Source organism: Coregonus clupeaformis, chromosome 21 (assembly GCF_020615455.1).
Source record: "Coregonus clupeaformis isolate EN_2021a chromosome 21, ASM2061545v1, whole genome shotgun sequence".
Classification (NCBI taxonomy): Eukaryota; Metazoa; Chordata; class Actinopteri; order Salmoniformes; family Salmonidae; genus Coregonus; species Coregonus clupeaformis.
Window position 1 is genome coordinate 7,239,256 of NC_059212.1, and position 14,497 is coordinate 7,253,752.

A 14,497-nucleotide genomic window follows, 5' to 3' on the forward strand; every position below is an offset into this window, starting at 1 on the left:
TATATATATATATATATATTCAAGGGTTTTTCTTTTTTTTACTATTTTCTACATTGTAGAATAATAGTGAAGACATCAAAACTATGAAATAACACATATGGAATCATGTAGTAACCCAAAAAGTGTTAAACAAATCAAAATATATTTTATATTTGAGATTCTTCAAATAGCCACCCTTTGCCTTGATGACAGCTTTGCACACTCTTGGCATCCTCTCAACCAGCTTCACCTGGAATGCTTTTCAAACAGTCTTGAAGGAGTTCCCATATACGCTGAGCACTTGTTGGCTGCTTTTCCTTCACTCTGCGGTCCGACTCATCCCAAACAATCTCAATTGGGTTGAGGTCAGTGGATTGTGGAGGCCAGGTCATCTGATGCAGCACTCCATCACTCTCCTTCTTGGTCAAATAGCCCTTACACAGCCTGGAGGTGTGTTGGGTCATTGTCCTATTGAAAAACAAATGATGGCCCAAACCAGATGGGATGGCGTATTGCTGCAGAATGCTGTGGTAGCCATGCTGGTTAAGTGTGCCTTGAATTCTAAATAAATCACAGACAGTGTCACCAGCAAAGCACCCTCACACCATAACACCTCCTCCATGCTTTACGGTGGGAACTACACATGTGGAGATCATCCATTCACCCAAAGCGCGTCTCACAAAGACACGGTGGTTGGAACCAAAAATCTCCAATTTGGACTCCAGACGAAAGGACAAATTTCCACCGGTCTAATGTCCATTGCTCCTGTTTCTTGGCCCAAGCAGGTCTGTTCTTCTTATTGGTGTCCTTTAGTAGTGGTTTCTTTGCAGCAATTCGACCATGAAGACCTGATTTACACAGTCTCTTCTGAACAGTTGATGTTGAGATGTGTCTGTTACTGAATGAACTTATCCTCTGCAGCAGAGGTAACTCTGGGTCTTCCTTTCCTGTGGCGGTCCTCATGAGAGCCAGTTTCATCATAGCGCTTGATGGTTTTTGCGACTGCACTTGAAGAAACTTTCAAAGTTCTTGACATTTTCCGGATTTAATGAGCTTCATGTCTTAAAGTAATGATGGACTGTCATTTCTCTTTGCTTATTTGAGCTGTTCTTGCCGTAATATGGACTTGGTCTTTTACCAAATAGGGCTATCTTCTGTATACCCTGTACAGCAAAAGTTAAATAGGATAGGCCTTGACCAGAATACAGTATATACTGTACATATGAAGTGGGTAAAACAGTATGTAAACATAATTAAAGTGACCAGTGTTCCATTATTAAAGTGACTAGTGTTCCATGACTATGTACAGTGAGGGAAAAAAGTATTTGATCCCCTGCTGATTTTTTACGTTTGCACACTGACAAAGAAATGATCAGTCTATAATTTTAATGGTAGGTTTATTTGAACAGTGAGAGACAGAATGACAACAAAAAAATCAAGAAAAACACATGTCAAAAGTGTTATAAATTGATTTGCATTTTATTGAGGGAAATAAGTATTTGACCCCTCTGCAAAACATGACTTAGTACTTGGTGGCAAAACCCTTGTTGGCAATCACAGAGGTCAGACGTTTCTTGTAGTTGGCCACCAGGTTTGCACACATCTCAGGAGGGATTTTGTCCCACTACTCTTTGCAGATCTTCTCCAAGTCATTAAGGTTTTGAGGCTGACGTTTGGCAACTCGAACCTTCAGCTCCCTCCACAGATTTTCTATGGGATTAAGGTCTGGCGACTGGCTAGGCCACTCCAGGACCTTAATGTGCTTCTTCTTGAGCCACTCCTTTGTTGCCTTGGCCGTGTGTTTTGGGTCATTGTCATGCTGGAATACCCATCCACGACCCATTTTCAATGCCCTGGCTGAGGGAAAGAGGTTCTCACCCAAGATTTGACGGTACATGGCCCCGTCCATCGTCCCTTTGATGCGGTGAAGTTGTCCTGTCCCCTTAGCAGAAAAACACCCCCAAAGCATAATGTTTCCACCTCCATCTTTGACGGTGGGGATGGTGTTCTTGGGGTCATAGGCAGCATTCCTCCTCCTCCAAACACGGCGAGTTGAGTTGATGCCAAAGAGCTCGATTTTGGTCTCATCTGACCACAACACTTTCACCCAGTTCTCCTCTGAATCATTCAGATGTTCATTGGCAAACTTCAGACAGGCGTGTATATGTGCTTTCTTGAGCAGGGGGACCTTGTGGGCTCTGCAGGAGTTCAGTCCTTCACGGCGTAGTGTGTTACCAATTGTTTTCTTGGTGACTATGGTCCCAGCTGCCTTGAGATCATTGACAAGATCCTCCCGTGTAGTTCTGGGCTGATTCCTCACCGTTCTCATAATCATTGCAACTCCACAAGGTGAGATCTTGCATGGAGCCCCAGGCCGAGGGAGATTGACAGTTCTTGTGTCTTCCATTTGCGAATAATCACACCAACTGTTGTCACCTTCTCACCAAGCTGCTTGGCGATGGTCTTGTAGCCCATTCCAGCCTTATGTAGGTCTACAATCTTGTCCCTGACATTCTTGGAGAGCTCTTTGGTCTTGGCCATGGTGGAGAGTTTGGAATCTGATTGACTGATTGCTTCTGTGGACAGGTGTCTTTTATACAGGTAACAAACTGAGATTAGGAGCACTCCCTTTAAGAGTGTGCTCCTAATCTCAGCTTGTTACCTGCATAGAAGACACGTGGGAGCCAGAAATCTTTCTGATTGAGAGGGGGTCAAATACTTATTTCCCTCATTAAAATGCAAATCAATTTATAACATTTTTGACATGCGTTTTTCTGGATTTTTTTGTTGTTATTCTGTCTCTCACTGTTCAAATAAACCTACCATTAAAATGATAGACTGGTCATTTCTTTGTCAGTGGGCAAACGTACAAAATCAGCAGGGGATCAAATACTTTTTTCCCTCACTGTACATAGGACAGCAGCCTCTAATGTGCAGGGTTGAGGAACCTTGTGGTAGCCGGCTAGTGACTAAAGTTCAGGGCATGGTACTGGGAGGAGGCCGGCTAGTGGAGAGAGAGAGTATTAATAGTTAACTATAGTAGTAAAATACAATTTTAGTATATACAGTACTATAGTAATTTGTGGTGTTTTTGTGGATTGTAGTATACAGTAATATTTAGTGTAGTATTTACTGTAGTGTTTTTGTTTAATTATCTTTGACATAGAAGAGGCTTTCTCCTTCAGGAAACCTACTGGAGTAATACCCATAAGAGTACATTTTCCATAACCTTCAGAGCTTCTGCTCTTTCCTACAGTACAACCTGTAGGGAACACAATATGATCTATACTTGGCATGTACAGGTCGTTTCTCACTTATGGGTGGCACAAATTGAGATATGGGGGAGGGGAATGGGTATATGCAAATTAATACTGTAGTATTTACTATCGTTAAAAAAGTGTAGTCTGTAGTGTTTTTGCGTACATTACTGTAGTATTTACTAGTGTTTTTTTGTGGATAATTCTGCAGTATTTACTGTAGTATTCTACAGTATACTACAACATACTATAGTAAGCGTCTGTGGTCTTCCAGCAGACCACAGAAGCCAAATGAGCTCTCTCTCTCTCATTATCTCTCTCTCTCATTATCTCTCACACACACACACACACACACACACACACACACAGCGGGTCAGTCATATTTGTGTCAGCGCCAAATGGTTTTGTTTTGGGTGAGGCAATGTCTAATGTCTCCTCTTTCCTCCTTGTTGCTTGGCGGTGTCCTCCCTCATGGTGTGACCGAAGTCTACTGTCTGACTCTTCTGGCCACCATCTCAGATCCACAATCCAATCTGTCTCTCTGAACAAGGACAACCTACACTACAGGACGACCTACATAACCACCATCACTGTGAGGGGAACTCCATTACCCAGAAGTTCCTCCAGAACTCCATTACCCAGACATTCCTCCAGAACTCCATTACCCAGAATAAGAGTAAGAGCACCTCCTCCCAGCTGCCCACTGCACTGAGGCTAGGAAACACTATCACCACCGATATATCTACAATAACCGAGAATTTCAACAAGCATTTTGCTACGGCTGGCCATGCTTTCCACCTGGCTACCCCAACCCCGGCCACCAGCTCTGCACCCTCCGCTGCAACTTGCCCATGCCCCCCCCCCGCTTCTCCTTCACCCAAATTCAGATAGCTGATGTCCTGAAAGAGCTGCTAAATCTGGACCCCTACAAATCAGCTGGGCTAGACAATCTGGACCCTTTCTTTCTAAAACTAGCCGCCGAAATTGTCGCAACCTCTATTACTAGCCTGTTCAACCTCTCTTTCATAACGTCTGAGATCCCCAGAGATTGGAACCATGCCCCGGTCATCCCCCTCTTCAAAGGGGGTGACACTCTAGATCCAAACTGTTACAGACCTATATCCATCCTTCCCTGCCTTTCGAAAGTTTTTGAAAGCCAAGTTAACAAACAGATCACCGACCATTTCGAATCCCACCGTACCTTCTCCGCTATGCAATCCGGTTTCTGAGCTGGTCATGGGTGCACCTCAGCCACGCTCAAGGTCCTAAACAATATTATAACCGCGATCGATAATAGACAGTACTGTGCAGCCGTCTTCATCGACCTGTCCAAGGCTTTCGACTCGGTCAACCACCGCATTCTTATTGGCAGACTAAATAGCCTTGGTTTCTCAAATGACTGCCTCGCCTGGTTCACCAACTACTTCTCAGATAGAGTTCAATGTGTCAAATCGGAGGGCCTGTTGTCTGGACCTATGGCAGTCTCTATGGGGGTGCCACAGGGTTCAATTCTTGGGCCGACTCTTTTCTCTGTGTATATCAATGATGTCGCTCTTGCTGTTGGTGACTCTCAGATCCACCTCTACGCAGACGACACCATTTTGTATACATCTGGCCCTTCATTGGACACTGTTTTAACAAACCTCCAAACGAGCTTCAATGCCATACAACACTCCTTCAGTAGCCTCCTGCTCTTAAACACTAGTAAAACTAAATGCATGCTCTTCAATCGAACGCTGCTGGCACCCGCCCACCCGACTAGAATCACTACTCTCGACGGGTCTGACCTAGAGTATGTGGACAACTACAAATACCTAGGTGTCTGGTTAGACTGTAAACTCTCCTTCCAGACTCACATTAAGCATCTCCAATCCAAAGTTAAATCTAGAATCGGCTTCCTATTTCGCAACAAAGCCTCCTTCACTCATGCTGCCAAACATGCCCTCGTAAAACTGACTATCCTACCGATCCTTGACTTTGGCGATGTCATTTACAAAATAGCCTCCAACACTCTACTCAGCAAATTGGATGTAGTCTATCACAGTGCCATCCGTTTTGTCACCAAAGCCCCATATACTACCCACCACTGTGACCTGTACGCTCTTGTTGGCTGGTCCTCACTACATATTTGTTGCCAAACCCACTGGCTCCAGGCCATCTATAAATCACTGCTAGGCAAATCCTCGCCTTATCTTAGCTCATTGGTCACCATAGCAACACCCACCCGTAGTATGCGCTCCAGCAGGTATATCTCACTGGTCATCCCCAAAGCCAACACCTCCTTTGGCCGCCATTCCTTCCAGTTCTCTGCTGCCAATGACTGGAACGAATTGCAAAAATCTCTGAAGCTGGAGACACTTATCTCCCTCACTAACTTTAAGCATCAGTTGTCAAAGCACCTTACCGATCACTGCACCTGTACACAGCCATTCTGAAATTAGCCCACCCAACTACCTCATCCCCATATTGTTATTTATTTTGCTCATTTGCACCCCAGTATCTCTATTTGCACATCATCTCTTGCACATCTATCATTCCAGTGTTAATACTAATTGTAATTATTTTGCACTATGGCCTATTTATTGCCTTACCTCCATAACTTGCTACATTTGAACACACTGTACATATATTTTATGTTGTATTTTTGACTTTGCTGCTCAGCTTCAAGATTCGGCCCTGATGTCCCTCCTGTATCTACTGCTCACAGCCGAAGAACAAGCAGGACACAGATTATGGAGCGATTTCAGTGCCAACAGAAACTGTATTTGAATTCAATATTTTTTCATTTGTATTTAGATATTGTATTTGAATTCAAAAAATGTTATTTGTAATGCACAAATGGAATCATTGCATTTGTAAATTGAACTTGTATTTCATGATTTGAAACTGAATTAAATGAATATTGCATTCAGCTTTAAAATTCAATTTCAATATGTTAGATATTGCAGATTGTCTGTGTATCAAGTTTACAAACTATATAATTTCGAGTTTAACAAAAAGTTTCATATATTCAACTTCTCTGATGCATTCAGATTCAGTTTTCCGTTCTCTAACAGATTCTAAACCAGAGACAACATGCTGGTACTTTGCCAACCAGGAAAGGTAGAAGAGAACAGATCAAATCAAACGCTCTTTGTGGTAAACAGAATCTAGCGGTACGAACAGAGTGGTTTCTGGCGGGTTTCTGAACCCAATGTGGCATGTTGAATTTATTTTCTTCCTATGAATTTGGCCAACCCAATTTTGATTTATAATTTTTTGGGGGTCGGGGGCTCCCCAGATAGCATATGATAGCAAAATGTGTAGAATTGCAGGAAATTAGCTTTAGAACTGTAAAAAATTCTCTCAGACTCATGGCAAAATATGAACTATTAATACCATGAGATGAGCTATAAAACAGCACATTTTTCTCTCTGACCTATTGCAAAAAGTGTAGAATTGCAGAAAATGAGCTTTAAAACTGCAACATTTTCTCTTAGCCTCATGGGCCCCAAATGCGGTATTCCGACCCTGGGTATGCGTGTGTGTTAAGCATGTGTGTGCATATGTGTATGTACCATATGGGAATGAGTGGGGGTTTTGTGTGAGAGTGTCAGTGAAGTGTGTGTGAGTGTGTATATACACTGAGTATACAAAACATTAAGAACACCTGCTCTTTCCATGACTTTGGCCGTGTCTAAACTTGACAGTTCATGCAGCTTTAGCATTCTGATGATAGAGTTCATGGAATAGGCTCTATGCACGCATCACTTCCGCATTGGCGTAAAAAAACAGACAGTGACAGTAGACCGTTATGATGGCAGAGATTAAGTTGACAAGGTGTTTGCAGGAGTTGCCTAAAGTATCTGTTAATGATATACGGAGGGTCGTCCGGACATCCAGTACGACACCACGTAGCAAACTGGAAAAAGGCTTCACATTTTAAGTTTCTTATTTTCTTTGCAACTTTGAAGGTAATATGCTAACGCTAGCTAGCCTGAGCTAGAAGCCTTGCTTTGGTGTTTTAAGTCATGACTCCGTCCTGCTTTAGGTTAATCATGCTTTAAATAAAGTTTAATCATGTGTATATACCTCTCACTTCATGTAAAAACAGTGCTACAAATGAGATCTCTGTGAGAGCCCACTGCTACCGCTCAATGAAGAAACTAAAGCCACCACACCAGCTGAGAGTAGGACTAGATTAAGTGACACATTCAAAGTTCTGTTGAACTTGTTCAAGGTTCCTGTCACGATCGTCGAAGGAGGAGGATCAAGGCGCAGCGTGGAATGCAAACATATTTTATTAATTAACAGATTTCACGAACAAAACAACAAATGATAACGTGATGTCCTCGGTCTAACACAAACCAACACGGAACAAGATCCCACAAACACTGTGGGAAAACTGGCTGCTTAAGTCTGGTTCCCAATCAGAGACAACAAGCAACAGCTGATACTCGTTGCCTCTGATTGAGAACCACACTGGCCAACATAGAAACACAATACTAGAAATACGACATAGAACAAAAACACATAGACTCTACACACCCTGGCTCAACATAAAAGAGTCCCTAGAGCCAGGGCGTGACAGTACCCCCCCCCAAAGGCGCGGACTGCGACCGCGCCTGAACATAACCGAACAGGGGAGGGCTGGGTGGGCATTCCTCCTCGGAGGCGGTTCCGGCTCGGGCTTGACCACCACCCTCCAACAATCCCCCGTAGCGCCCCCTGGTCCGGTCTGGCCCCGCTGGCTGGAGCTGGACTGGACATCGTTGGAGCGGATTGCTTAGGCTCCGGTGTGGAGCAGCTGACCGGTACCTGACCAGGCACCGGTGAACCGGGCACGGGCTGTGCCGGACTGACGACATGCACCCCAGGCTTGGTGCGGGAAGCAGGAATGGGCCGGACCGGGCTGACGACGCGCACCCCTGGCTTGGTGCGGGGAGCAGGAACGGGCCGGCGACGCGCACCATAGGCTTGGTGCGGGGAGCAGGAACAGGCCGGGCCGGGCTGGCGACGCGCACCATAGGCTTGGTGCGGGGAGCAGGAACAGGCCGGGCCGGGCGCGACGCGCACCATTGGCTTGGTGCGGGGAGCAGGAACGGGCCGGACCGGGCGGCGACGCGCACCATAGGCTTGGTGCGGGGAGCAGGAACAGGCCGGGCCGGGCCGGCGACGCGCACCATAGGCTTGGTGCGGGGAGCAGGAACAGGCCGGGCCGGGCTGGCGACGCGCACCATAGGCTTGGTGCGGGGAGCAGGAACAGGCCGGGCCGGGCCGGCGACGCGCACCATTGGCTTGGTGCGGGGAGCAGGAACGGGCCGGACCGGGCTGTGGAGATGGATTGGAGGCCTGGAGCGAAGAGCTGACACAACCCGTCCTGGCTGAATGCCTACCTTCACACACTCTGTGTGAGGCATCAGCACAGGACGTACCGGGCTGTGTGTACACGTACTGGCATAACAGGACGTGACACTGGCGCAGGATATCCGGGACCGAGGAGGGGCACTGGAGGCCACGAGCGCTGAGCCGGCACACTCCGTCCTGGCTGCCTGCCCACCTTCGCACGAATGTGCGGGGTGCTCGCACAGGACGTACCGGACTGTGCCGGACCACTCGCGGTACAGTACGCAGCTCCGCATACCTCGGAACCTGCCCAGTCTCACGCTGCCATGCCTGAGTACGGGGAGTTGGCTCTGCTCTACCTCTAGGCTCCGCCAACCTCCCCTCCGGCCCCCCAAACCCGGTGGCCTCCTCTCCTAATCCCCAAACTCGCCCTGTAGCTGCCTGCAGCAGCCCCGTCGTCCATGCAGTGTGCCCCCCCTAAAAATGTCTTGGGGTTGCCTCTTGCGTGTCCGACGTTGACCCGTTGGCGCCGCTGTCTCTCTCACGGCGCGCCTCCACCGTCTCTTCCCACAGACGCCGATCCATCCCGGCCTGTATCTCCTCCCAAGTCCAGGACCCTTTCCCGTCCAATATCTCCTCCCATGTCCAGGCTGCCTGCTCCTGGACACGCTGCTTGGTCCTGGTTTGGTGGGATCTTCTGTCACGATCGTCGAAGGAGGAGGACCAAGGCGCAGCATGGAATGCAAACATATTTTATTAATTAACTGATTTCACGAACAAAACAACAAACGATAACGTGACGTCCTCGGTCTAACACAAACCAACACGGAACAAGATCCCACAAACACTGTGGGAAAACTGGCTGCTTAAGTCTGGTTCCCAATCAGAGACAACAAGCAACAGCTGATACTTGTTGCCTCTGATTGAGAACCACACTGGCCAACATAGAAACACAATACTAGAAATACGACATAGAACAAAAACACATAGACTCTACACACCCTGGCTCAACATAAAAGAGTCCCTAGAGCCAGGGCGTGACAGTTCCGTTCAACACATGTTTTACTCGTTTAATGTTACCACAGCTTTGATTGCCATTGCTAAGAGAACACTTTAGAACTTTAGTGGTTTTCACGATAGCTGAACAGTGGTAGCCTAATAGAGACCAGGGTAGCTGAGTGGGAATTGCCATGCTTTGTTGTTGGTTCTGTTGTAAACAAATTGGAGTTTGGTTTGAAATGTAAACAATAATGAGATTACTACATTTTCCTGACAGTAACATATTCCACTCAGCTATTCTTCAAACTGCTGATGTTCTACTCAAAACTGTCCTGTCATCTTTACTTCTTTCTTTATAAACATATGGCCCAACTTCTTTGCTTTTGTACTTTAGGAGCAAAACCTTCACTCTACTGTTCACTCTACTGTTGTTATTGGTACTAGGCTACGATGTTGCACCACTCACCTACTGCTCTGCCAATACTGTTTGAAGGTAGGTAAATGGCACAAGAAAATAGGTAAGTGGTGGGAGACAGTATAGCCAAGTGGTGCAAGACAGTAGGAAAGTACACTAAGTTCTTCATTGTGGTCAAGGGACATATCCAGGGCAGCAGGTTCAGTACTGTTGCAGTAGTCATGGTCAGGAGGACAGTCCAATTCCACAGAAGGATCATTCATGGTTTCTGTGTTGGGACGCTCGGTCCTTTCCCAAACTCCGGGCCATGGGGCTGGAAGACTGAAATTGTTCCATTGAAACAGCACTGGAACAGCTCCCTTCTTCAGACGTCTGCGCCCAGCTGGAGTCGGAGGCTCTATCACATCTTCACTTAGAAAGTGTCGGCTGCAGACTCGTGTGTTTGTTGTAAGAAAGTTGACTCGTCGAATGTTAATCACCCATCGTTTATGTAATTCACTGTCTTTGGGAAAAGTAAAAAAACTAACAGAAGAATTGCATCTGGCAGACACTGTACATTGCGGCACACAGCAGTGATGGCTGGAAGAGCTGTCATCCCGTTTTTGAAAGGACACTTTCGTACGTTTACACGTCATCGTGTTATAAGTCAAGACGAAGTATTACAAGTAAAAACATTAACATAAACATTAAGATAAACAACAACAACAACGAAAATTAACCGTTTCGGATGTTTTTGACGACAAGCATTCAATGCTAGCATACGGTAGCACAGCATTCTACGATAACCGGAAGTTTACATCCATCCTGAGATTTAATCGGAAATACGTCATGCTCGCCTGTGCATATCGCCTATTCTGAACGCATGGCAGTAGCTAACTGTAGCTAACTAACCAGCGAACCTCTGTAGCTAGCCAGCAAGCTTGCAAGCAACACTAAAGGGATTGTAACGTGTCAGCACAACTCTAGCCAAACAAAAAATTGTTTAAATATTAGCTAGCTAGCTAGCATTTATGAGGCCAGCAAACGCGTTCCTCACATGCTAGGAACGCATTTCCTCCAACGTTATAATGAAAAGGTGCCTCTCGCTCCCAAAACACACGATTTCTGGAGACTTGTGGGCAGAGTGCTGATGACGTCGCCCATTGTATGCGCTTTTGGTAGCCTGATTGCATCCAGACTGAGGAAATATCTGCACACAATGCATCCCTGACCACCTGAAGTGGTCAGCCAGATCTGAACATAATCCGACCACAATGCGACTGTTGTGCGTTTAGAACTGCGTTTTTAATGCTATCTTTGTATTCTGATAGCAGAAGTCACATGTACAGCGCCTTCAGAAAGTATTCATACCCCTTGACTTATTCCACATTTTGTTGTGTTACAGCCTAAAGTCTACAGCCATCTACACACAATACCCCGTAATATTTTTTTTTTTTTTTACAAATGTATTGAAAATGAAATACAGAAATATTTCATTTACATAAGTATTCACACCCCTGAGACAATACTTTGTAGAAGCACCTTTGGCAGCAATTACAGCTGTGAGTGTTTCTGGGTAAGTTTCTAAGAGTTTTGCACACCAAGTTGGTTGTCGATCATTTCTAGACAGCCAGATTTAAAGTCTTGCCATAGATTTTCAAGCTGATTTAAGTCCAAACTAACTAGGCCACTCAGGAACATTCAATGTCGTCTTGGTAAGCAACTCCAGTGTATATTTGGCCTTGTGTTTTAGGTTATTGTCCTGCTGAAAGGTGAATTTGTCTCCCAGTGTCTGTTGGATAGCAGACTGAACCAGGTTTCCTCTAGGATCTTGCCTGTGCTTAGCTCTATTCCGTTTATTTTTATTTAAAAAAACTCCCTAGTGCTTGCTGATGACAAGCAAACCCATAACATGATGCAGCCACCACCATGTTTGAAAATATGAAAGGAAAGGGTGAAAGGGGGATACCTAGTCAGCAATACATTCAACTGAAATGTATCTTCCGCATTTAACCCAACCCCTCTGAATCAGAGAGGTGCGGAGAGGGTTGCCGAAATCGACATCCACGTCTTCGGCGCCCGGGGAACAGTGGGTTAACTGCCTTGCTCAGGGGCAGAACGACAGATTTTTACCTTGTCAGCTCTGGGATTCGATCCAGCAGGATTGGTACTCAGTGATCTGTTGTATTGGATTTGCCCCAAACATAATAATTTTCTTTGCCACATTTTTTGCAGTCTTACTTTAGTGCCTTAGGAATTTGACCTAGAAAGACTCAAATCTGTAATCGCTGCCAAAGGAGATTCTTACATGTAGTGACATGTTTTCACTTAGTCATTATGGGGTATTGTGTGTACATGGGTGAGAAAATAAATATATTTGGGTATGAATCATTTCTGAAGGCACTGTAGGTGTTGGGCTTTATAGATTGCAGAACACATTGGGCTTTAGCTGAGATTATTCTTGACAGAGTGATGTATATTTTTCCAGGCCTAAATTGTTCCTTGACTAGCATCATTCATACTCGCTGTCGATAATTCTAATGTTATAACTTCTAATAGTAACTGCATCCACTGGCGGATTGGGAGAGAGTGAGGTAATTGCCATCTAAGAGCCAACATCTTTTTTGCGGCAGTGCTGCCTGCCAGTAGCAATAGTATCGGATTGATTGAGAGATTCAAGGAGCTATCATCGTTAAGTAACATAGCAGATGCAAAACATTGAATACTTACATTACTGCACTTCGAAATGAACTTTCTACCTTTGTCCCCAAAGCATTTAACTGCAGGGCACTCCCACATCATACGAAGCATTCATGTAATCAAAACAAGTACATTAAGACCTCCTAAGCTGGTCTTAACCTCAGACTTTATTTTCAGGGTTTATCCCAAAACCCTATTCTTTCCCCCCATAGGAATGGCTGAACGAACCGGAGGTAACTAATTTCTGTCTGGTGAGCTCTATAAGCCGCTAAGTTAGCACAAGCTGCCTCAAGAACTGACGATAAAGAAAGCCAATTTTAGGCTGCTTGTGGTATATTTTAGTCAATCGAGCCCTTAACGAACATCCTGTTGTTTTGAAACCGGCAGACAAACAGGGTAATTATGACTGAAAGGTGCTGAAGTGTCTTTAGACACAAGGTGGATTTGTAAAGATATGTGCTACCACACAAGGTGGATTTGTACAGATATGTGCTACCACACAAGGTGGATTTGTAAAGATACAGTGGGGAGAACAAGTATTTGATACACTGCCAATTTTGCAGGTTTTCCTACTTACAAAGCATGTAGAGGTCTGTAATTTTTATCATAGGTACACTTCAACTGTGAGAGACGGAATCTAAAACAAAAATCCAGAAAATCACATTGTATGATTTTTAAGTAATTAATTTGCATTTTATTGCATGACATAAGTATTTGATACATCAGAAAAGCAGAACTTAATATTTGGTACAGAAACCTTTGTTTACAATTACAGAGATCATACGTTTCCTGTAGGTCTTGACCAGGTTTGCACACACTGCAGCAGGGATTTTGGCCCACTCCTCCATACAGACCTTCTCCAGATCCTTCAGGTTTCGGGGCTGTCGCTGGGCAATACAGACTTTCAGCTCCCTCCAAAGATGTTCTATTGGGTTCAGGTCTGGAGACTGGCTAGGCCACTCCAGGATCTTGAGACGCTTCTTACGGAGCCACTCCTTAGTTGCCCTGGCTGTGTGTTTCGGGTCGTTGTCATGCTGGAAGACCCAGCCACGACCCATCTTCAATTCTTACTGAGGGAAGGAGGTTGTTGGCCAAGATCTTGCGATACATGGCCCCATCCATCCTCCCCTCAATATGGTGCAGTCGTCCTGTCCCCTTTGCAGAAAAGCATCCCCAAAGAATGATGTTTCCACCTCCATGCTTCACGGTTGGGATGGTGTTCTTGGGGTTGTACTCATCCTTCTTCTTCCTCCAAACACGGTGAGTGGAGTTTAGACCAAAAAGCTATATTTTTAGCTCATCAGACCACATGACATTCTCCCATTCCTCCTCTGGATCATCCAGATGGTCATTGGCAAACTTCAGACGGGCCTGGACATGCGCTGGCTTGAGCAGGGGGACCTTGCGTGTGCTGCAGGATTTTAATCCATGACGGCGTAGTGTGTTACTAATGGTTTTCTTTGAGACTGTGGTCCCAGCTCTCTTCAGGTCATTGACCAGGTCCTGCCGTGTAGTTCTGGGCTGATCCCTCACCTTCCTCATGATCATTGATGCCCCACGAGGTGAGATCTTGCATGGAGCCCCAGACCGAGGGTGATTGACCGTCATCTTGAACTTCTTCAATTTTCTAATAATTGCGCCAACAGTTGTTGCCTTCTCACCAAGCTGCTTGCCTATTGTCCTGTAGCCCATCCCAGCCTTGTGCAGGTCTACAATTTTATCCCTGATGTCCTTACACAGCTCTCTGGTCTTGGCCATTGTGGAGAGGTTGGAGTCTGTTTGATTGAATGTGTGGACAGGTGTCTTTTATACAGGTAACGAGTTCAAACAGGTGCAGTTAATA